Genomic DNA, 21,977 nt, shown 5'->3' on the forward strand with positions numbered 1-21,977 from the left:
ATTACATCAGCCTTATTGAACAGGACAACGTGGATGGTGAGCTGTTTTTGGGCTCTACAGGAGCAAAAATGGCAAGGCTGCACCCACGGTTCTTTCTCTGTATCCAAGGCTACCAAAAGACCTTTAAGAAGGGTAGTCAAGGCGCCTTCGCCTAGGCCATGGTTAGTCGCACCCCCTTTAACAGGGATGTTCCAGAGGCTGATATCTGCCAGGCTGCCTATTAGTCATCCGTGCATACTGTTTTCCAAATATTACTGCCACCAGGTCAGACAAAGTAATTTGTACTTTAGTAAGGCTGTGCTGCTTTATTTCCTCGGTTAATTAGCATTACTCTTCCCAGCTCCTGCATAGGTATTGATTTGGGGCTATTTCTTAAGGTAAGGAATCTGTGGGAGTGTCTAATAGAAAAAAAGGTACTTACCGTGAGTAACAATATTGCTGATAAATAGATTATCTTCCTGCTGATTCCACAACGCCCTCACTGATGCCCTATTTGTTAGTGCCACAAATAGGATCCTAGGTATGCAAACATAAATGTGCTGTTACTGTCTTTTTCGTTAATGCATTCCCATTTCCACACCACTCGCCTCAACGGTGTGTGGAAACATTTTCCCTCCTTAAAGCTGGAAATCTCAGGAAAAGCCACTGAACTTAAAACGTTTTGCTTTGATACTGTAACACGAGATTCCCTTAAAAACATCAACTGTGGTCCCTCTAGCAGAGAAATGATTTGAAAGAGAGTGTAGTTCTGGGAATAGGAAAGCCGAAGTGGGTAATTTGTTACACAAACTTAAGGTTTGTTAAGAATTTGAAGGATGTGAGTCAGTTTTTGAACAGGAGACTTAGTACTTCACTAGATAAACAACTTCATTGACTAATGGGGTCAGATTATCAACAAGTAAGATAGTGCTGAAGCTCGAGTGGTCAAATGATGCACCGAGTGTGTGGTGGGAGATAATGGAGGGCAGATGACTTTGTTTACCCTCACCGTTGGAGTGGTGTGGAGGTAGCTGCAGTGCATACACTTTTATTTGTGTGTGTATGTATTGTTAGTGTAGGTATTAGTCAATTTTTAGATGGCTTTCCTTCTTCATTCGTCACTAGCCAGGTGGAACACGTGGAAACGTGTTCCACCTGGCTAGTGGACACAGATGGAACATCATTGTGCATGGGCATAACACAGACCCTGCGGTGTAGGTGGGCCCCAACCCTCCGGGTACCCAGCCATCCCAAAGCAAATGAATAGCTGCAAGAAATGAGAAACTCAGTGGCTCTTCATCACATTCTGCAAGGGGACCCATCATTTTGCGTTATGCTCTGTATGTGTGTAGTTAAAAATAGTCAGTATTACAACATTGAATTTTTCCAGTCGTCTCAGTTTTCCACTGTTTTTTTGTGGTATTTTTTTTCTTATCACCCATCTCAAGTGTATTCTTTTTCTTATTCCACATGACATTCATGCGGTCTCTTTATTCGATAGGTAGCATATTACCCCAAAGTTATGTTGATGAAGTGAGTGCTATACTGTAGTTTCTCTTACAACCCTTAGTGCTAAGGATGTGGACAATGTTCTTGTGACTTTTCTAGCAAGCCCCCGGAGAAACAATATACTGCTTTTGTGTGTAGACCTATCCACTGCATATGCAAGCTGTAGAATCTTTCCTGCCTGCTCCTGCTTTCAGTGCTAGAACAGATTCACGTCATCAGCACACATTGTGTACCCTGTAGGTGTTGCAAGTTACTGGGACTTCCACTGAAGCAGCATGGAAGGGGATGGGCTAGGTTGCACCCACAACTTCTCTGCCCGTTGCCTGAAACCTAGAAGCACTAGATAAAAGAGAAGTTTTACTTCTTTCCTTTCTTTGAAACTCTCAAGATTATTTCTGCTGACAAATCAGTCCCTGAACAGAAATCCCCCCTTTAGGAACCATTATTTGTAAAATCAGATAGAAAATAGCCTTTCTCGTTCATTAAAGCCTCGGTTCCCTAGACACCACGGTAGGAGCTTCATAGATTTTCCATTATTTGTACCACTGTTATTGATCTCAGTTGGTTTTGTTGGACTATTGCTGCTCTTCTGTCCTTAAGATTCCTGCCTTAGCCTTGTCTTGTGATTTTCATACTTAACTGTGCCTCTAATACAGTGCTTAATTTGTAAATTAAGTGCTGGGATGCTGACTAATGTCAAGATTGTCGAATATCAAGGCTGCATAGTTTGATTGAACCGCATGCCTCTTTCTTTCACTGCCACCCACTCCCTGTCCCTTTATTTCACAGTTGCAGGTTCTTTTTCATCCTTACTTTTTCCCCTAGTCACTGTTTTCCACCGTTCTCTTCCTCCACCTTTGCTTATTTTATGTTTTCTCGGTCTGGTTCTGGATCAAAGTCTGGTGAGGACAATTAAGTGCTGGTTCCCACAAATGAGTGCCAGTGGACTCCACTTGAAGCACTGCTCCAAGAGCATTGACACTAGACAGTCTTTGTCTATTCTACACTTGATACCCAGGGTTGCCTTCTATTCATCATATATGGTACCACTAGGCATACTTGGGTTCCCAGCCCATGGCTTACAACTGCAACCATTTCTCTTGTAAAATCTGAGCAGAAATATGCCGTAATATTACTTAACATGGCTGAACTTTTGACCTTTTCTGATTGCGTAAGCTACATCAAGTTTTTTATGTGGAGGAGTGCATGGTGATATTCAGCTCTTTTGTGGGCATGAATTACATTATATTTTTAAAAATAGACTGTTTTAAGATATGTATGCTCTAGTTTGCGAGGCATTGTGGTAGGAAAACGTTGTGTGAGCAATGCAAGTTACATATCACTTGATACTCCCAGGATCTTCAACTATCAAAAAAAGATGGTGTTGCAGTTTTTTTTTTGGTGTTGGGTGTTCCTGTTGTAACAAATAAAAACCTTATTACCTGTCAATTTAGTGTGAATAAGTCATACCTCATTCCACTCAACATGACTCCTGATTTAGTATTATCTTATAGAGACTTCTAGCCACAGTGTCCTTACATTAGAATATTCCCTAGGCATCAGACCAAATATAGCACTTTTCCAGCAGTCCCTCCTTGCGCCGGTAGTTTCTGTCTTTCGGCTCCGCTTTGTCGTCGTCCATGCCGGAAGTAACATGTAAGGTGCTTAGATGGGCACCACCTCAGCGCTCTGACATCAGTTCTTTTCTTTCTGCACCAGCCACTGAACGTCTGGAGAGAGCTACCTCGTTGTATTTTTTGACTGACTTGTTTCAATGTTTTGTCTAAGCTTTTTTGAAACTTTGGATTTAGATCTTGGTGGACGGGTTCACGGGTGGAGCTACACTCAACATCTCATTGTAAGCCGTCAAGTAAGTTCCTCAAAAAGATAAAGACCAGGAAGTTGAAGTGTTCTTTGACTTTAGCATTTCGATCCAAGTCTTTGGACAAGGCACAGGAACAACATAAATTGAGGCCTCGCTCCCACGTGTCCACTGCTGAGCCTGTACTAAGGTATGCTCCGTGCCTTTCATAGATTCCTGGAGCTGGAGTGACCCCTGCCCAAATCAAGCAGATTCATGAGGCCATGCACCCCATATTTAGGTACCCTGATCCCAATGGAGCTCCTTCTGCTCCCTTGGTTTAAAGGGATCCCCCACTGGAATTCTGTCAGAGGGATTTCCCTCCGCTCCTTTCAGGCCACCTTGATTCGGTGCCTGCCCCTTCGTCATTCGCGACTCCGATACAGAGCCAGAGCCAGTGCCTTTTTCTTTTGACAGGCCTGGAGAGGAGACGATTGGGAGTGGTGTCAGGACCCTTATGGCTACTCTCACCACCTTGATGACCCCAAGGACAACTATTATGAGGAACTGGCGGATATCAGTGGATTGGATACCTCACCAGACACTGGCTTGGTCTGTCCTCCTGCCATGGGTACGGAGGAAGGGGCTTCCTTTGCCATGATGGTAATGAGGGTGGCTGAGGTCCTGGACCTACAGCTGCTCTTGGTGACTGTCTAGACAAACGTATTCACAAAGGTTTTTCAGCCGGGTAATGCCCCCTCTAAACCTCTCCTCTAATTAATGAAGCCCTTACAGATGTCCTACTTGGGGCTTGGTCCAAGCCCTGCACAGGGGTTTCTGTGCAGAGGACAATTGCGCTCTGCCATTGCCCCGATCCGGTTGACCCCAATTTCCTCACCGAGCATCCCACCACAGAGAGCTTGGTGGTCCAATCCTCCACCTAGAGAGTCAACCCTTGTGCATTCCCTAGGACTCCATCAGATGGGGAATCCAAAAGGCTGGACATCTTTGGCAAGAGGATGTCCTCTTCCTTGCACTAAGTGATGTGTTGCTGATTTTACATGTATTATAAAATGAAATGTGTAATGAGATTTTTCTTTTATGTATATGTTTTTAAATAAAAAGTCTGTGAACGGTATAAAGTAGTTTGTGACCAGTGATTATAAATATTACTCAGAATAGGGAGTGTGAGTGAGTGAATCACCTTTTCTAGGGATTGTTTATAGACTTTTCATTGTCCTCTTCCTTCAACCTAGGACTGTGGAGAGCGAATGCTGCATGCAATTTAGGCCGATACACCCCACGTAGTTTGAGATTCGGATGTGATTCGGTTGCACATGTGCTGCCCATGGTTTCAGGGGAGGCCTGAGCCATACTGTCACAGGCATTTGCAGAGACATAGCTAAGTTCACTATTCGCTGCAAACTGGACATGACTGACTCGCTAGGCAGAGCGATTTTGTCAACTGTTTAACTCGGCCAGTTGTCATAGCTTTTGTTGTTCATTCTTTACCTTGCCCACAAAGGCTTTGCTTTAAGCACTGTAAAAGGCTACCTTTCATCCGTTTCGGCTTTCTTGTGGTTGCCGTGCCAGCCTTCTCTATTAAGGTCACCCGCTGTGACTCTACTTCAACACCTGTTCTCTCCATGAACCTGGTCAGGGCACAAAAAAGAACAGACCATCTCATGGTGGATTGCACTCTGTATGAACATCTGCTATGCATTGGCCAACATGCTAACCTCAGAGGGCTTGCATGCTCAATCCAGCAGAGCCAAGGCAGTAAGAACTGGATTAATTTATAGAGTTCCTGTCATGGAAATCTGCCAGGTTGCAAAGTGGGTGTCTCTGCACATGTTTACTAAGCACTACTGCCTGGACAGTCAGGTCAGCTTTATTGGCGATTTGTCCTTTCTGTCCTTCAGAACTTCTTGGTCTATTCCATTTGCAGACCCACCTATCGGGAGGTATTGCTTGCATATCTATTCTAAGGTAGGGAATCTGCGGCTAGAACTCTTATCAGGTGAGCAAGTTACTTACCCTCTGTAATTCCTTAACTGGTAGAGACTCTACCTAGCCGTAGGTTACCTCCCATCCTCTCTCTCTACTAATGTTTTTTTTCTGCACACGGCTGCTCTTTTGAAGCTCTTTGTGACTGCACATCAGTACATCAGCAGTGTAAGAATGACATTCTTTGATAGATTTGGATAGCCATATGATATCAGTGTTAATCCATAAAGCAAATTACATAAAAATCCAAAAGTAGCTGTGCATTTATTCCCCTGTAGTGTCAGAGAGACAAGTACATTTTCCTTGAACTACCAGTTTAGTCTACCTTTTTGAAAATGTGGTTGCTTTCCAACCGCTTTTTGTCTCTTTTTTGGGAAATTAGAGGTGACATTTAGACAAGAACAAAGTAGCAAGCCCTCGCTCTTTTCGGTGGTATATTGTTGTGTTAAGAAATCCAACTATACATCTGTGGTGAATGTGTTCTTTAGTCTGGCAAATGTTTTCAGTGGAGCTGTGGATATTTATTATAATTATGGTTAGTGCTGTTGTATACTCAATGAGATGTGCAGATTAATGCAAACTATAAATTGAGATTCATGGAGAGAGTGTTGTTGGGCTTACCATTGCTTGTCACATGCTGCTTTTCTGTTGTATTGGATGTATTCTTGTTTCTACTTAGATTTAGAGATTCTAATCAGGTTTTGGTTAGATCTGCTGTGTGATCAGTTAATACTTAATTTGTGGTGCTTCATGTTTGACGCACCTCTGATGGAATTGGTATAATGGCTTTGAGAAATTGGGTTATTAGGTGAGAGGGTGGGATAAGAATCCTCAAAGTCACTAAATTAACCTGATCTCAACCCCCTGGTAGGAATGACACAGAGCCGGCAGGCTTAATTTAGAGGCAATGTGGAAAATATTTATGCTTTTGAAAAACAGTAGCGAAGTTGAAATGCAAAACATTACAACTCCGTAAACGAATTAGAATGAGAGAGAATTCTATAGTTCGATACCTATTGGTGAGAAACTTTCCTGCATATGGGGCTCTGCTGAAGTGGTTTGACTAGTTATGGGTTTGAGGAGGGTTTTAAAAGACGAGGAGGTGAGTATGTTCTAAGTTTTCTTAGAAGGAAATCTGGAGCCAATTCGTTTATTGCTTCTTGATAAATGATGAGTAATGTGAAGATTATTCTGGAGTTACAGGGTAGCCAGTGTAACATGTAATGTGCTGGCATTGTGGTCCCATGTGTTTAGGTAGAGAAAGAGTCTGGTTGCTGCATTCTGCACCCTTTTATATAAGGTAATTAAGTTTAGTTAAACCCTCTTGGCGTGGTTAAGGCTGATACTGCTGTGGTTCTTTAAGGGGAATAGGAGGACTGGTAGGGTGCTTAACCCCTTCGGTGCGTCAGGTGGCCGATCCGATCACATGGCACGCTTTTCCCCACAACAGCCTGAGGAGCTGGGGAAGAACTCTCTCCCCACCCCCCAGCTCCCGAGGCTGTGTTTGTTTTCCGTGCAATGACGATCAGTGCGCACGTTCCTGAGATCCACTATGGAGCAGGCCTCTATAATGGACCCCTGCTTGGGGATTGCCCCAGAAGGGTGATCTCCAAGCCGCGATCCACCCACTAAGCACCAGGGAGGGGGAGTGGCCCCTTTGGCAAGGGCCTTTGCTCCCTCCCTAATTGTTTTGGCAACAACCAGTCTTTCTGCCCCCCACCCCATGGAGACAGAAAGCCCACTAGAATCCAGGGATTTTTTTGTTTTTGATGTAGGGGTGGGAGCTGCCCAAGGTGCAAATGCCTCTACCCTCCCACTTCCCCCCTTCGCCCCCCCCAGCAAACCTCCAGTCTTTCTGCTCCCCCAGGAGGGCAGAAACCCCACTTGAAGTCAGGGATTTGTTTTTAATTGGATTTCAGGGCAGGGGCCCACCAAGATGGGCATGCCAATGTCCCCACTTCCCAAAAAATTCCACAGTCATTCTGCCCTCCCTGAGAGGCAGATGGTGGTATTAGTCCCTGATCTGGCCCCCAGGTAGGGCTGAAAGCCCACTTGGCACCAGGAATTTTTTTTTTATACGTAGGGGTGAGGGCTGCCGAGAATGGGCATGCTAACGTCCCCGCCGCCAAAGAAGGCATTCGGTCCCCCCGAAAGGCAGATTGGGGCAATAGCCCCCTAAATGCTCCCCGCAGGGGGCAAAAGCCCACTAGGCACCAAGGATATGTTTATGGACATGCCGGTGAGAATCCCCATGGGCAAGGGTCGCTCCCTTTTTTTTAGGCACACATTTTGGCTGTTTCGGTGATATTTGTATTCTCATCTTCACCCAGGCGGGGGCAGAAATCTACTAGAAACCTGGGAGAGTTTGCGTGTGTGTAAACTGGAGTTTGGCTGATGTTCTGCGTGTACTGACCTTTGGCTGCCATTTTGTTTGCGGCGTGTGCGGACCTGCACTTGGCTAACGGTGTAGGTGGACTCTTGCTTGATGATGGTGTGTGTAGATTGGCGCTTGCCTGGTGCTGTGGGTGGACTGGTGCTTGGCTGGCGGTGTACTTGGACTGGTGCTTGGCTGGCTGTGTGCATGGATGGTGCTTGGCTGCAGGCCCAGACTGGCTATAGCAGGCACCTGATGTTGCCCTAGTGGGCTGGAAGGCTGGGGGCCGGTTTTCTGGCCGCAGGGGCAGTTTTGTCACTTAGGGCCGGTTTTGCAGCAGTGCTGCAATATCGGATCCAGCGCATCCAGTTTCAAGGGTACAAGGGTGTCAAAAGGACGATACCTTGTTGCACCCTGAAATTGTGGTGTGCACGCATGTTACTCACGCACATGCCCCATGGGCGTGTGTGTGTGTAACCAGGAACTTTGAAAAATGCACTTTAGTGCATTTTTCAAAGTTTTTGCAAATTACTATCAAGTTCAAATTGTTGGTAATTTGCGACCCATATTTGCAAAATCACTATTTGCGATTTCATCATGCATTGCATTCAGGGAATTGCAATTTGCGATTCCCTAAATGCAATCGCAACTAAGTAATCACTATTTTTGCGATTTCTCACATTGCGATTGTTGCATTTTGGATGATGCATCCCCAATGCAAAAATAGCAGTCGCAAAAGGGCAGATTCTGAGAATCTGCCTGTTTGCGACTGCAATTTAGCTTGATTCATGTGCCTAAAAGAGTAGCAAAAAAAGGCTTTGTCCCAGTAAAATGCCAAAACTGTGTAAAACATGTTGGTTTTCTGACAAAAGTCTCACTGTCCCTGAAAGCAGGGAAGATGGTGATTTCAGCACCACAAACGCTTTAATGCAATAAGGTAGATCCTTGGGAGTTTAAGTGTAGGATCGAATTTTTCATTTGAATTCTGTTCCTCAGGACAATAACCATCTTATTGCCAAATTATAGTATAGATGGACATGTTTTACAAAGTATTTTAATTTCCACATGTTTGGCCTGCTTAAGGAAATTATTACGATTAACACAAATACTTCCTTTTAGAATTAAGTGTACATGTTTTCTATTTGTTAAAACTGTATGATTTCTAGGTTCTTAGTCAACGTGATGATGAAATGAGCTAGAAAACAGGGAAAGTTTGCTTTTTATTTCCTAACATTTTTAGCATTTAGAATTATATATCCTAATATAAATGTTAAACTCTTTTGTCTAATAAACCAAGCATAATTATAATCAGCTATTTGCATGGCTCAGTGTGAGGTGGATACAGAGTACCAATCCTATATATGTAGTAGATATAATAAGAAACCGCAACCTCAATATTCGCCAGTGCTGGGTTTAGGCCGACGTTAAAACCTGAAACTGCAACTGCTCTTGTTAATGTATGGAAGGGCCTGATCAATATTGCTTCATCCTGCGTGCTGATTGTGGTTCACCTTTCGGCAGCTTTCAACATTGTCATAGCCTATTTTTCAAGCTTAAGAATTATGTAAGTCCTCTAAAATGGCAGCCAAATGGTTCAAATACGTTTTGGGAAAATACCCTTAGAGCTTGAGACTGGACAACCTCATCTACCCTACCCACATGTCATATGTGGAGTACCCTAGAGATCCACTTTACTAACACCTATCATTTATTTTCAGTATATGCATTAGTCCGCTAATGGACCTGCTCCAATCTCACAACCTTCTCTTCCATTCCTAATCTGATGAGTCACAGATTTACTTTTAGATAGCAAGCCTCCTCAGACTAACCGGAATCAATGAGCTGCTGCCCCACCAGCATCAGACATAGCTGTCAGGTTTCAGATTGCTATGTGTGACATTTTCAGAATTTTTGTTTAATTATGAGTGACATTTAATGACTACGAGTGACACTTTCTCACGCGCAAAATCAAGCAATGAAAATGAGGGAAATAGGTATAGGCTGAATAAATAAGACTTCACGCAAATGAGTACAGCGTATTGTTAACAAAACTGTAAATATCACAATCTAACTGCACTCAAACACTAATGAAATCATTAACCCAGAGCGGCCGCCCCGTTGGCGCGCCGCTACCTGCACATCCCCGCAGGCATCGGCACACATCAAGATGACCCACCGGCTATCACAGAGGCTCTGCTGACTTTGGTGACACCACTGGCACTGAAAATAATTGGACGGGCTGCGGCACCACACATAGTCAGTCACAGAGTACCTCAGTACTGTGACCCCGACCGTCTCAACAGGAGTTGGTGGGCTTTATGTCACGTGAGTCAGAGAGAGTAACTTCTGCTATAACAGGGCACACTGTACCCTCTCACCGCATAGTTGAACCAACAGCACGCATTTTATGTGCAGAGACATCTTTCTAGCATCCTGACGCCCTCAATGATCCTGAAGACTCTGCCCGCAGAACCCCACAATGGAGCAGCACCAACAAAGGCAGCAGTTAGGGCTATCAGAAGCTACAATGTTTAAGTTAGGAGGGGCACAGTTTACTAATAATCCAAAGAGTAAGACACAGTTACCGCTTTCTTTCTTTCTTTGCGAAGTGTTCCGACCGCTGCAATCGCCGATCACTGTGTGACGTGAAGCTCGGCTGTAACTGAATTAGGCGTGGCGCCGGTCCATTAGATTTTGACTGCACGCAGCATCCCGGACAAGTGTGAGTAGCAGAAGGAGGCAGCGCTGCACGTACCATGATTAAAGCGCCACCGCAAATTCTCCCATAAATTTCCTGCCTTTGGCAGCAGGACATCTCCCTCCCCTCCCGTCGCAACGCATGACGTTATATAATAAATCAACTTAATCTGATCGGTCTGTCCCGTCCCGGCTTTGACGGTAGTAGCTTGACCTAACAATGAAGTCAACCTATCAGAGAGCGGCGCCACAGGAAATAATTAGATACAATGTAGCAGTGAGCTGTATGCCAGCAGCAGTCTTAGCTCAGCTTCAAGTACCAAACCTGCAGGAGCAGCGCCCGCAAGGCAAGGGCGCCGGTGCGCTACCAGTAACCATACCACACTAGTAGTTTTAGGCAGTTCTTCATCGTGGTTGAACATTATGTAAATGCGTGACAATGCATTTCAGTGCGGTGATGCGGAGCACCACACTGAAATGCCTTAGTGTCACACCTGAAGCGTGACACTTGGCAGGACTGATCAGAGCATAGATATGTTTTAGCTGTTTAAAACTGAATGACTCGCACAATGAAATTCTGCTTCTAAGCTCATCACACCTGAAAAACATTTATTCTCTGTTTCCACCATGGTCCTTTCGTTAATGTGTTCCTATCAAAATTAAAGTGCAATGTGCGAGTGAAATGAGATGGTTACCTGAGCATCTATTAATACGCGGGGGCATTCAGTGATCAGTTTCAGATCTTACCAATGTTGTTTTTACAAAAAAACATCATTCATAATATACATTCATAGAAGGGCTTTTGGTCCGTGTGCTTCATCCAATGGCCTTTTGAATTGTCCTTCACATTCTGCCCACTACAGCATGCAGGCAGTGGGTCAGCCCACTATACTCTTTCGCTCACTTTTCTTTGAGTGACTGCATAAAGACTGTGCACATTGTTCACATTCATCTAAAAATAATTAAGTTCTCTTCAGTGACAAATCTAAGTGGTTTATAATATTTTTTTAAATAATAACTTTACCAGCTTTCTAATGTGCCTAGGCTTCGGGTGCCCAGTTAGATGTTTAATTTTCTGTCTCTTTTTTTAAAGGCTCTGTTGTAGCATGTTTAATTGACACTGTAACATTGGCTATGCCTGCATTTGAGGGCTTAGTTATGTGGTGATTTATTATTTTCTCTTTCACAAATGATAATATTGATAATGATAATAAAATACACTTCACTGCTGAAAAACGTATGTAAAGAAAAAACGCATCAGTAGTAAAAATGGACTTGAGTGAATGTTTTTTAGTGAATTTTTTTGTTGTGAGCATATGATGGCTAAATTTAGGCGGCTGCGTCCGTTTTCTGTTCATTTTTGTGGCGTTGCTTGCAATAAGAGAGGTCTTGAATTGTTGAATGGCTCGCTGACTCACTACATCGTCACATGGCAGTGTCCCTTGCACCACTTAGGCAGCAATGGCAAACTGACAGAGATCGTCCTTTTGACGACAGGTAATGGTCTGAGATATTACGCAGCCCTACCTGTGTTCCACGCAACATGCTCTTCAAACTCAAACAACATTATATCATTCAGAGAGCCGGCCTCACCCCAGCAAAAAAAAAATAATAATTTACAAGCGTAAAGAAACAGAGTGCCCCAGAAGTCAATTGTTAGACTACATCTCCTCCATATGCCTGCCCATCGCTGGGCATTTACTGGCAGCATGTCAGCTAAACACTGGCCGCACACTTACGTGTACGTGGGAGGAATACATACTCCATCTCTAACATAGAGGTAAAAAGCGGAAGGTCACCTCACGCTTCCTAGACCTGGGCATGCTGACGGCCAAGCACTTGATCACAAGGAGGTGGAAGAGGCCTGATCCACCTGCCCTGCCAGCCTGGAGACAGTGGCTCCTGGTGTGAGCTAGAGCGGAGGGATTGGCGCTGCAAACTGAGGACGCCCGTGGGCTTTGCAAGGAACCTATTGCATCTCATTTGGAAGCCATTATACACGGATTTCAGGGGGCACACACGAACAATACGCAGACAACCCGTCAGCCCTCCTCTATTAGATCTCACAGATGACACTATAGAGCGCGCTTCGTGACATTGAGTGTCTGGTAGCTGTACAGTGGAAGCAGTCCTTACACACGGCCAACTTCACATCTAGGGTTCTCAGCCTACTATTGGCCATCCCTCACTATTTATACCTAAACCATAAATAAATGAAGGACACATACATCAAGCACTGCGGGATGTGCCAGGGGCGTGGAGTGGGGGATCATTTACTAAGGGGAGACTCATTGCTGCATCGCTCAACTATTACCCTTGTTAATGTTCAGAACTGTTATTGGACTAGCCTGCTTACTGATTGACACAAGCATATCATATTGTTTGGACACGATATCATATTGTTTGGACACAATATAACACAACTTAGATGTGGATGCCAAACCTAAGTCAAACAGACATCACATACAGCAATCTAAAGCTAAATGATTAGTGGGAAACGCCTGAAAGTATGTCTGTCTGAGGGCGTGGATACACGCATCCATATATTTGTGGGCGGAAACAGCCTATGTACTGTGTAATCATGATGTTGAAAACATGCATTGTAAATCATAAATGTTACAGAAAATCCAATAAACAGATGTTTATAAAAAAAGAGAGGTATTGAATTGTAGGTAACAGTCGATAACTGGAATGTTTTCAACCTCGGATTTCTAAGTGACATCAAATAGACAACAGAAGCGAAGCTCAAGTTGTCTATGGGGTCACTCAGACCCCTGAAGTGAAAAGCCATCTAGGTTATACAGTAGTATCCATCTATAATTGTATATAAAGTATGTGGCCCCATCGTCTTATGACCTTGCTTTCAACTGCTATGCAGGGACAGAGAATTTGTTCTCCCTGTCCTAAATCTAAAAATAAAAAAAGCCCTGGCCTCCTGCCACCCGCCCCTTTTTATTTATTTGAAATGTTTTATAAAGCGTGAACATGACCCAAACGGTTATCAGAGGGCTGTACAAAGGAACGTAAGCGGAATGAGGTAAAAACAGGAGTACAACAACAAAACGGAACATATGAAGTACATGAAAAACAACAGTCATATGGAAGCATAGGGAAAATAAAATAATGGTGACCCAGGGTAATCAGCCTATCTTGTGGGACCTGTAAAGTTCCAGGAGAGCAAAACATCCGAAGGGCAAGTGAGGAGACACCTCTTGCACTTTGACCAAAAGGTATAAAAGACAATCAAACTGGAGATGGAAATAGATTAAGAAGGCATCAGGACTATTGCTGTTGATGGTCATTCAGAGTAGCCATATGACATGTTTTTCGAATGAGGCAATAGTTGGGATGGATCCGATCTCATGGAAAGAGCGTTCCATATTCTTGGAGCAAGACAAGATAAAGCACGATTGTATGTTCTTTTCTTATTGAATTTGGGAGGTTTGTTATGTTATGTTATGTTAGCTACATTTATTTTGCGCGCAGCTGCTCCAGCGAAGGAGCGTCCTGGCGCATGGAAAAGGTGAACATAACACAACGCGGAAAAAAGTGAGAGTCAACATAAAAAGTTTAAAACAGGTAGGTTTTCACGGCCCTGCGAAATGCTAGTAGATCCTCTAAAAGGCGGATTTCCAAAGGAAGAGAATTCCAGAGAGCCGCAGCTCTCACACGGAAGGAGCGCCCGCCCATCCGGCTAAGCCTGAAACGCGGGGTAACCGCAAGGGATTGCCCAAGAGATCTGAGGGAGCGAGTCGGGACATAAGGGGATAGGAGGTTATTGAGGATCTCAGGTGCCGATCCTTTTAAAATTTTAAAAGCAAGGCTGAGTACCTTAAAATGGATTCGGCTTTTCACTGGTAACCAGTGTAGGGACCGCAGAGTATTGGACGTGGGACAGGACCTCGGCAGGCCCACCACTGCTCTCGCAGCCGCGTTCTGGACGCGCTGCAGGCGGACGATCTCAGCTTGGTTAGCTTCCAGCAGGAGCGAGCTGGCGTAGTCCAGCCGGGAGATGATCGTCGCTTGGATGACCAACTGTCTCGTCGGGGCATCGAAAAATTTAAGGACCGACCTCAGTCCGCGCAGAACACCAAAGCAGCATGCTGCCACTCTCTTAGTGTGGGTGGTAAAACATAAGGTGTGGTCGAGCCATACTCCCAGGTTTCTGAGCTCCATCACCGGTATGGGGGCAGGCCCGAGCTCCTGTGGCCACCAATTGTCCCCCCAGCAGTCCGTTCCTCTTCCCACGATCATCACCTCGTTTTTTTTCGCGTTCAGCTGGAGACAGTTGTTATTCATCCAGCTGGCCACCTCTCTCAGCCCATCTCGGAACCTGGGGGCATCCAGTTCGGCATCCCCGCTGATCGTGACCGCTAGCTGTGTGTCGTCGGCATATGAGACCATAGTAAGGCCCCACTGCCTGGCGACATCAGCCAGCGGCCGCACGTAGAGATTGAAAAGCGTGGGACTCAGCGAGGAGCCCTGGGGAACCCCCAGGTCCAACTGATGGAATTTGGACTGGAAAGGAGGGGTGGCAACGCAGAAGGAGCGATCGCTGAGGAAGGAACGGAACCACTGCAGAGCGGGGCCACAAATGCCAATGTTCTCCAGGCGGTGTAGGAGGATGCGATGGGACACTGTGTCAAAGGCAGCGCTAAGATCTAATAAAATAAGCGCTGCCGTTTGACCTGCATCCAACACACTCCGCAGATGTTCCACCATTGCCAGAAGGGCGGTCTCCGTGCTGTGCCCAGCACGGAACCCATTCTGCGTAGGATCGAGGACATTGGCCAGGGCCAGATGCTCAGATAAGGCTAGGTTAACATGGGCCTCCATGACTTTGGCCGGCCAGGGAAGCAATGAGATCGGGCGATAGTTTTCCGGTTTTAGAGGATCCAATGATGGTTTTTTCAGGATCGGGGAAACCACCGCCTGCTTCCACTTGGCAGGAACAGTGCCTGAAGTCAGGGAAAGATTGAGTAATGAACACACTACCGTGTGCCCCTGAAAAGACAGATCTCTGAAGAGAGCAGGTCTGAGTGGGTCCGCCGGGGAGCCGGACTTGACACGTTGTGCCAGCTTGACAAACCCATCCCAAGAGAGAGTAGGGAGAGAATGTAATACCGGGCGGCTGCAGAGGTCGTTCCGAGGAGAAAGTGGTAATGTCGTGCTGGGAAATGACAGATAGATGTTCTTAACTTTCTCCAAAAAGAAAGCAGCCAAAATCTCACACTGTGAGGTGGAACTATCCACAGGCGGAGCCGCTCTCTTAGCCATCAAGTCTTTTAAAGCTTTAAAGATGGTCTTCGAGGGGTTATGGCTATTACGGAATTCCATTGCGTAGAACGCCGCACGGGCTCTACAAATAGCTCGATGGTAGAGCTTAACAGCGGCCAAGTACGCCGTTTTTTTAACGGCATCGTACGCCTTCCGCCACTCCCTTTCTGCCCGCCTACACGAGCTCTTCAGAGCGCGGAGAGCACTGTCCTACCAAGGGCTCGACTGCCTGGAGCTGGATTTACTTGCAATAACAGGCACCAATCTGTCAAGCGCCTTAGTAATCCAGCTGCAAAATTGGTCGTAGCCCAGACTAGCGTCAGACAGAGGGCCAAGTGGCTCTTCAGCCATGATACGATGAAGATCCTCAAGCCTGAGCTTATTCCAATGCCGCCGCAGAACCCACTTTGGAGGTGGAATAGTAGGGGTTACGGGGAGAGGTAGCCACATGGACACCAAAAAATGGTCAGTCCAACACACTGGAGAAATAGCCGAAACTTGGACATCCGATAAGTTGGTGAAGAATGGGTCCAAGATGTGCCCTGCCACGTGCGTGGGTTGAGTGACAAGTTGGGTCAGCTGAAGGGCCTCCATATCCGCCAGGAAACCACTGATGGCCGCGGTCTTTTGGATGTCAAAATGGAGGTTGAGGTCACCTATGATGCAGAAATTAGCGCAATCACTAGCTAGCGTACTCACTGCCTCAGGGAAAGCTCCCCTGAAAGCTACATCGCTGCCAGGAGGGCGGTACACGACCATCCCAGCCAGCGTGAACTGAGGACTGATAGTAATCTTAAACAGGGCGCTTTCGCAGCCTGCAATATGCAGACCAGTCCAGGAGCACGCAAAAGTAGATTTTAAAGCTAGGGCAATACCTCCACCTCTAGACAGCCGGTTCCATGTAAAAAGTGAGTAACCTGGGGGACAAGCCAGATTAATTATGGCTGTGTCTGTATCCTGGAGCCAGGTCTCGGTGATGATAAATAGATCCGGCTCCTCGTCAGTAATGAGGTCCATAATAGAAAGATGGTGTTTAACCAGAGATCTGGTATTGAGATTTAATATCCGCAGACCCTGAACTCGACCATCACTCAACCGAGGCACCCTTATGCCAGCCAGTGGGGCGACGGAGTTATCATAGGCTCGAATACCCGTGGACTGGTCAAGCGACCATCTCTTGCAGGCACATTGGTAAGGGCCACACAAAGGGTGTTTGAGTGCGGCAGCACATCGAGGGAGGGAGTGGCCAATCGCCTGGAGCGTTGCACTGGTGTACACAAGCATCCTGCCTTCCAAGCAATACTGGGCGGAAGTGGCCCGCTGCGACCCGCGCGTCCTTAGCGCGGACGGGCGCAGACGGGCAGGACTCTGGCAACAGTAGGGTATTAGAGCTTCTTAAGTTGTGACTCGAGCCCGAAAGCACAAGTGTTTTTAGCCAGGTAAACGGGGGTGTTGTAATGATTAGCTTTTTTTTTTTTTTTTTTAATTTGTTTTTATTGCAGAATTAGAGACCAGTGCACATAATAGATTAACCAGTACACTCATGGTGTCCCAATGCATGTTGTAATGATTAGCTTTGTGCATCAGGCAAGCTATCTTGAAACAGATCTTTGCTTCGATGGACAGCCAGTATAGTTGAATTCGGTCTGGTGTGATGTGGTCATGTTTTCTGGAGCCCGTGATGAGTCTGGCCGATGAGTTCAGAGTGGCTCTAAGAGGGGCCAATCTAGCTTTAGGTAGCCCAGGAAGGGTCACCAATCCATATTCCAAGCGTGAGATAACTAAGGATTGGACTGCTGACTGGATGTCCTCAGGAGGTAAGACTGGCTTGATTTTCCTGAGAGTATTGAGCTGATGATTGACTCCCCTAATGGTAGCACTGATGTGATCTTGCATATTTAAGTTTCTGTCCAGTTATACCTAAAGATCTAGCAGAGTCAGCAACATGAGCGGTGCAGTTAAGCGCAGTAAGATGTTTGAGCCAGTCCTGAGTAGGTGCAGAGTGATTACTGGGGGCAATCCGAAGAAATTCTGTTTCGAGAGTGTTTAATAACAGATGATTATGTTACCCCTACCTATAGACAATGAGAGCGAAGCTGACTTTTTACCCTTTTATATTTTTGTGTTGCATATGGTCCCCTTAAATCATCTGTCCCTGATTTTATATATATATATATATATATATATATATATATATATATATATATATATATATATATATATATATATATATATATATTCCCCACCCTAAATAAAAGATGTTTCTGGCCTCCTGACACCCCTCTTTATCCCGCTCTTCAATACCATCCTCCCAAAATTGAAAAATAGGTATCTGTCTGGCCTCCTTTTCCCACCCTCTGCACCACCCCCACCTTTCCAGCCCAAAGTCACACTCTCCATTGTCATTCTGAGAGCTGCTGTCACCATAGGTTCATTTCTTCTCTCAGCTTCGTCTTGCTGGGTCTGTAGAGACCCTTGCTGGAAGCGGAGAAGATGGCAGAGACAGTGCCTCTTACATTCTCTCATCTCCTTCAGGTCTGTGAAGATCCGAGCAATACAGAAGAAGGCAGGTGAAACAGACCGTTGCCATTCCTCCGCCGCGCTTTGTTCTCTGGACACAATCAAGGCAGCAAAACAGTAGCGCCGGCAAGGCTCACCGGTGGGGCGCTCAGCCAGGGGCTAGAGGGGTGTTCATGTTCTCCATGCAGGCTGTAATGCAGCCTGCATGGAGACTGGCAAAGGTTGCATGTCTGGGTTGGTCGGGCCTGAGAGGCCCGACCAAACAGTCTTTGCCCACTCAGGAGTGGGCAAACCACTCCTCCCCCTGCCCTTCTAGGAGAGCAGAGCAGCCCTGCTCGCCCGCAAAGCAAATATAAAATGATAATAACTAAAAGGTATTACCATTTTATGTTTCGACTTCTCACACTGTGAGAAAGCAATGGGGCGGCGCTCAGCCGCCATAGTGAAGGAGCCGCCCCTGCAGCAAAACAAAGTGGAAGTGTGTGTTTCCTCTGGTTACTTCACAACAGTGGTTAATCAGTTTGGTAAACCATTGACGTCACTGCAGTGAATAACCTGATTCTGATGTGGTGCTTCGCAATAAAGGCTTTGTTTCAAAGTCACTTACAACATATCGAATTATAGCTGGGTAACAGTGGATTGCGGGGATGCTTTTCACAAAGGAGTTCTGAGTGACATCATATAGACAACAAAAGCGAGGCTCAAGTTGTCTATGAACCCAGAGGTGAAAAACATCCCCATAATTCACGTTTTACCCATCTATAATTGTGTTATGGCACCCTAAAGTATCTGCCTCTGCTTTTAGCTGCTATGATGGGGGAGGGATAATGGGGAACTCTCTTCTCCCTGACACAATAGTGAAAGTAATCTACCTTACCTGCCACCCTTAACCAACCCGTCACCTTCCCTGACTTCCTTTCTTCTTCTGTAGCTGTGCTTTCTATCAAAGCAAACAAGTAGCACTGTCCTGACAGGCTCTCCGAGAGCCCTGTCAGCCAGTCCTGGAAGGCCTTTGTGCACTAGCAACAGTGGGTACCAAGATTATTCAACTGTTGCTACGTTGTAGCAGTCAATCACCAGATTTAGAATATGGTGTAAACGATAGAGGCTTTTTAAGAGCGCCATACATAAAATCAAATAATTACTAATTACACGAGTTTCCAGGGTATGATGGGGAAGGGAATGTATAATTGGCTAAGTAATGTGTAGCTCAGTATAAATTTTAGACATATTTGAGCCACATGGAAGTACTTAAATCACCCTGAGTTAGGCAGTTTATTGAATAAATTACGAAGCTGGAATTCGAACAGAAGACTTCAGTAATTTAGCCACTAAGCAACTTTTGAAAGATAACGATGTTTACCTAGACTGTGTTGCAAATACTACACTCTAAACGCTTATACTGAAAAGACAGGTCTTAAAGCACGAGGGCCCTGTCATGTACATTTCATCAAGAGTTATAGTGCCCTAGTTCTAGTGCAGTAAAAATTGATTTTTTTATGTTTATTATGGCTCGATGAATTTTATTTGCTAAGTATGAAAAAAGTAAATTTTGCTTATAGCGAGGAGCTATATTGAGGAGGTTGTATAGAATTCGGTTTTGAAAATCTTCGGAATTTAATGTTACAGAAACCTGCATCTAAATGTTTACTCTATTGATTGGATAAACTTCACCGCAGTCATTAGACATTGGTATGCAAGGCTCTTGTTGTGTCTTATTCCGCCCAGCAAAGTGCTTTATATTCCTGTTTTTTTTTTTAAATAACCAATTTGTTAGTTTTCACATTTATTTACAGCATCCACTGACAAAATATTATTGCTCTTACTGTATCTAGTTGCTCCCATATTTTTGGATTACTACTGGATTTCTAAGGAGAAATATAGCAATTATTCCAGTTGCTTATTAGAATTGGTGCTTAGTGTCCAGTGTTGCCTGTTGATGTTGTTTTTTGTTTTTCAAATAGAATGTACCTCTACTGGACATGTATACTTCTGTATCTTAAATCCACATGTCCTAACTGATTTCAGAAGACTCCCCTTGTAACTGGTCTAGCTAAATTTTCTTTGGAAGTATTTTCAACGTGGCGTCAATAGTGACAAGATGTGCACATTAAGTATTTGAGGAGAAATGGTGGCTCTCTAGAGGCCAAATACTGCATGTATATTGAACCACAACAGGACACTCTTATTCTTCCACTATCATGCAAATAACCTAATTCAGTCTCTTAATTTGCCTATTTAGTTTGTATAGAAAGAGAGGTTTTTTTAGGTCTCGCTGGAGTAGCATCCGAAGGATGCGTCCAGCTAGAGACGTATAGCCGTCCATCTCGGGGGAATTAGGGACAGGAGGGTGGCACGCGCTTCTGCTGCTGGATTTGCATGCGTGAACGCGCACGTCGGCTCCGTCCACATTCTCAGCAACATGCATGCGCATACACACACAGACGGACACTCGCTCGCTCACCCCCCCCCCCCACACAGTCATCGGCCTCTTTTAAACACACACACGCATACACACACACATACACACAGACTCCAAGACACATACACGCACGCTCACACACATACAGAGCCCCCCGCCGCCGCACGCACACACACACATGCCCCCCGCCCTCGCAGCTCAGCAAAGGCCCCCATTTACCGGTACTCGTCTCCAGCTCTCCATGCGAGGGCTCGTTGCAGGCGGCGGCGGTCTCTTCCTTCTGTGCGGGGCTCTCTCACCTCACGGGAGCCCCGCTAGCGCCAGCCGCCCTTCTCCTCCTGCCCACACGTCCCAGTGCCGGGTAGGCTCTCGCCTGGGCTTCCGGTGTGTCTTGACGTCCCGCCCCCGGCCTGCCTGACTTCCGCCCGGGATTGTGCATGCCACGCATGAGTCCATGACTTCCTACTGTGTCTCTTTGGCATTATCAAGGGAAAAGGTATTATAATAATAAAACGTTACACATGTTAAATTATTTGGTGCGGTATGAGGAGAGCTACACAATCCCTGTTCACGTTTTTCACTTCAAAGCACGCCCCATTGCACACCCAGGTGCGCCTCTGTCCCAACCCCCAATCAGTCTCCTCCATCCTAACCACGAACCTCCAGGGGCCAAAGCAGCAGAAATACAGAGCTCCCCCTAACTCAGCAATAAAAACTCCTCGCTGCCTCCTTCCCAGGCTGCCTAAGCACGGTTTCCCCCTCTTGCACCCTTCCACATGAGCCGGAGGACGATAAACCATGCCTAGACCCAAACCCAACCCCACCCCCTCCAAAGACGGCAGCTCCGAACCCAAGGCTCACATCCCCCCCCCCAAAAACCCAACCATCCCCCCACTGTCCTGTTACGCCACACTCTATGCTCCCGAGCCCCATCTCAGCAGCTGCAACACCGTCCTCCTGTCCGTCTGTACTTTTTTCAAGCCCACAAAAAGATGTTAATATTTCACTTCTGTTCTTGGATTTTCGTTTCAATAAAATACACTGAACATAATCTTCACAAAAGTTAATTACAAAAATGTACGCTAGTGCCATTATAAATTACAATAACTTTTTTCTAAGTATTAATTATAAAAAAAATTAAAAGCCATTGTTATGTGTATTAACAATACATGTAAGTCATGTAAATACAACACATATTGCATTACAAATGCTATAGGTGTCACATTTGCGAAAGTTATAACTATTGGCATTGTAAATGACAAAGCTATTAATTTCGCTATTTTCAAAACCAACACGTAAATAAAAAATGTGTCATTTACAATACCAATAGCTCAAACTTTCCTAATGCGAGACCTATTGGATTGCAAATGCTTGTTAGAACAGGGTAACCT

At 45.4% G+C, this 21,977-nt stretch overlaps 1 protein-coding gene across 1 annotated transcript in view; it reads left to right on the forward strand.

Moving 5' to 3' along the window:
• EXOC6B (exocyst complex component 6B) overlaps positions 1-21,977 on the forward strand; it is a 1,740,488-nt gene that overhangs the window by 1,653,315 nt on the left and 65,196 nt on the right. The gene's annotated exons all lie outside the window — the stretch shown is intronic.

The sequence above is a fragment of the Lissotriton vulgaris genome, chromosome 3_1 (assembly GCF_964263255.1).
Source record: "Lissotriton vulgaris chromosome 3_1, aLisVul1.2, whole genome shotgun sequence".
Taxonomy (NCBI): domain Eukaryota; kingdom Metazoa; phylum Chordata; class Amphibia; order Caudata; family Salamandridae; genus Lissotriton; species Lissotriton vulgaris.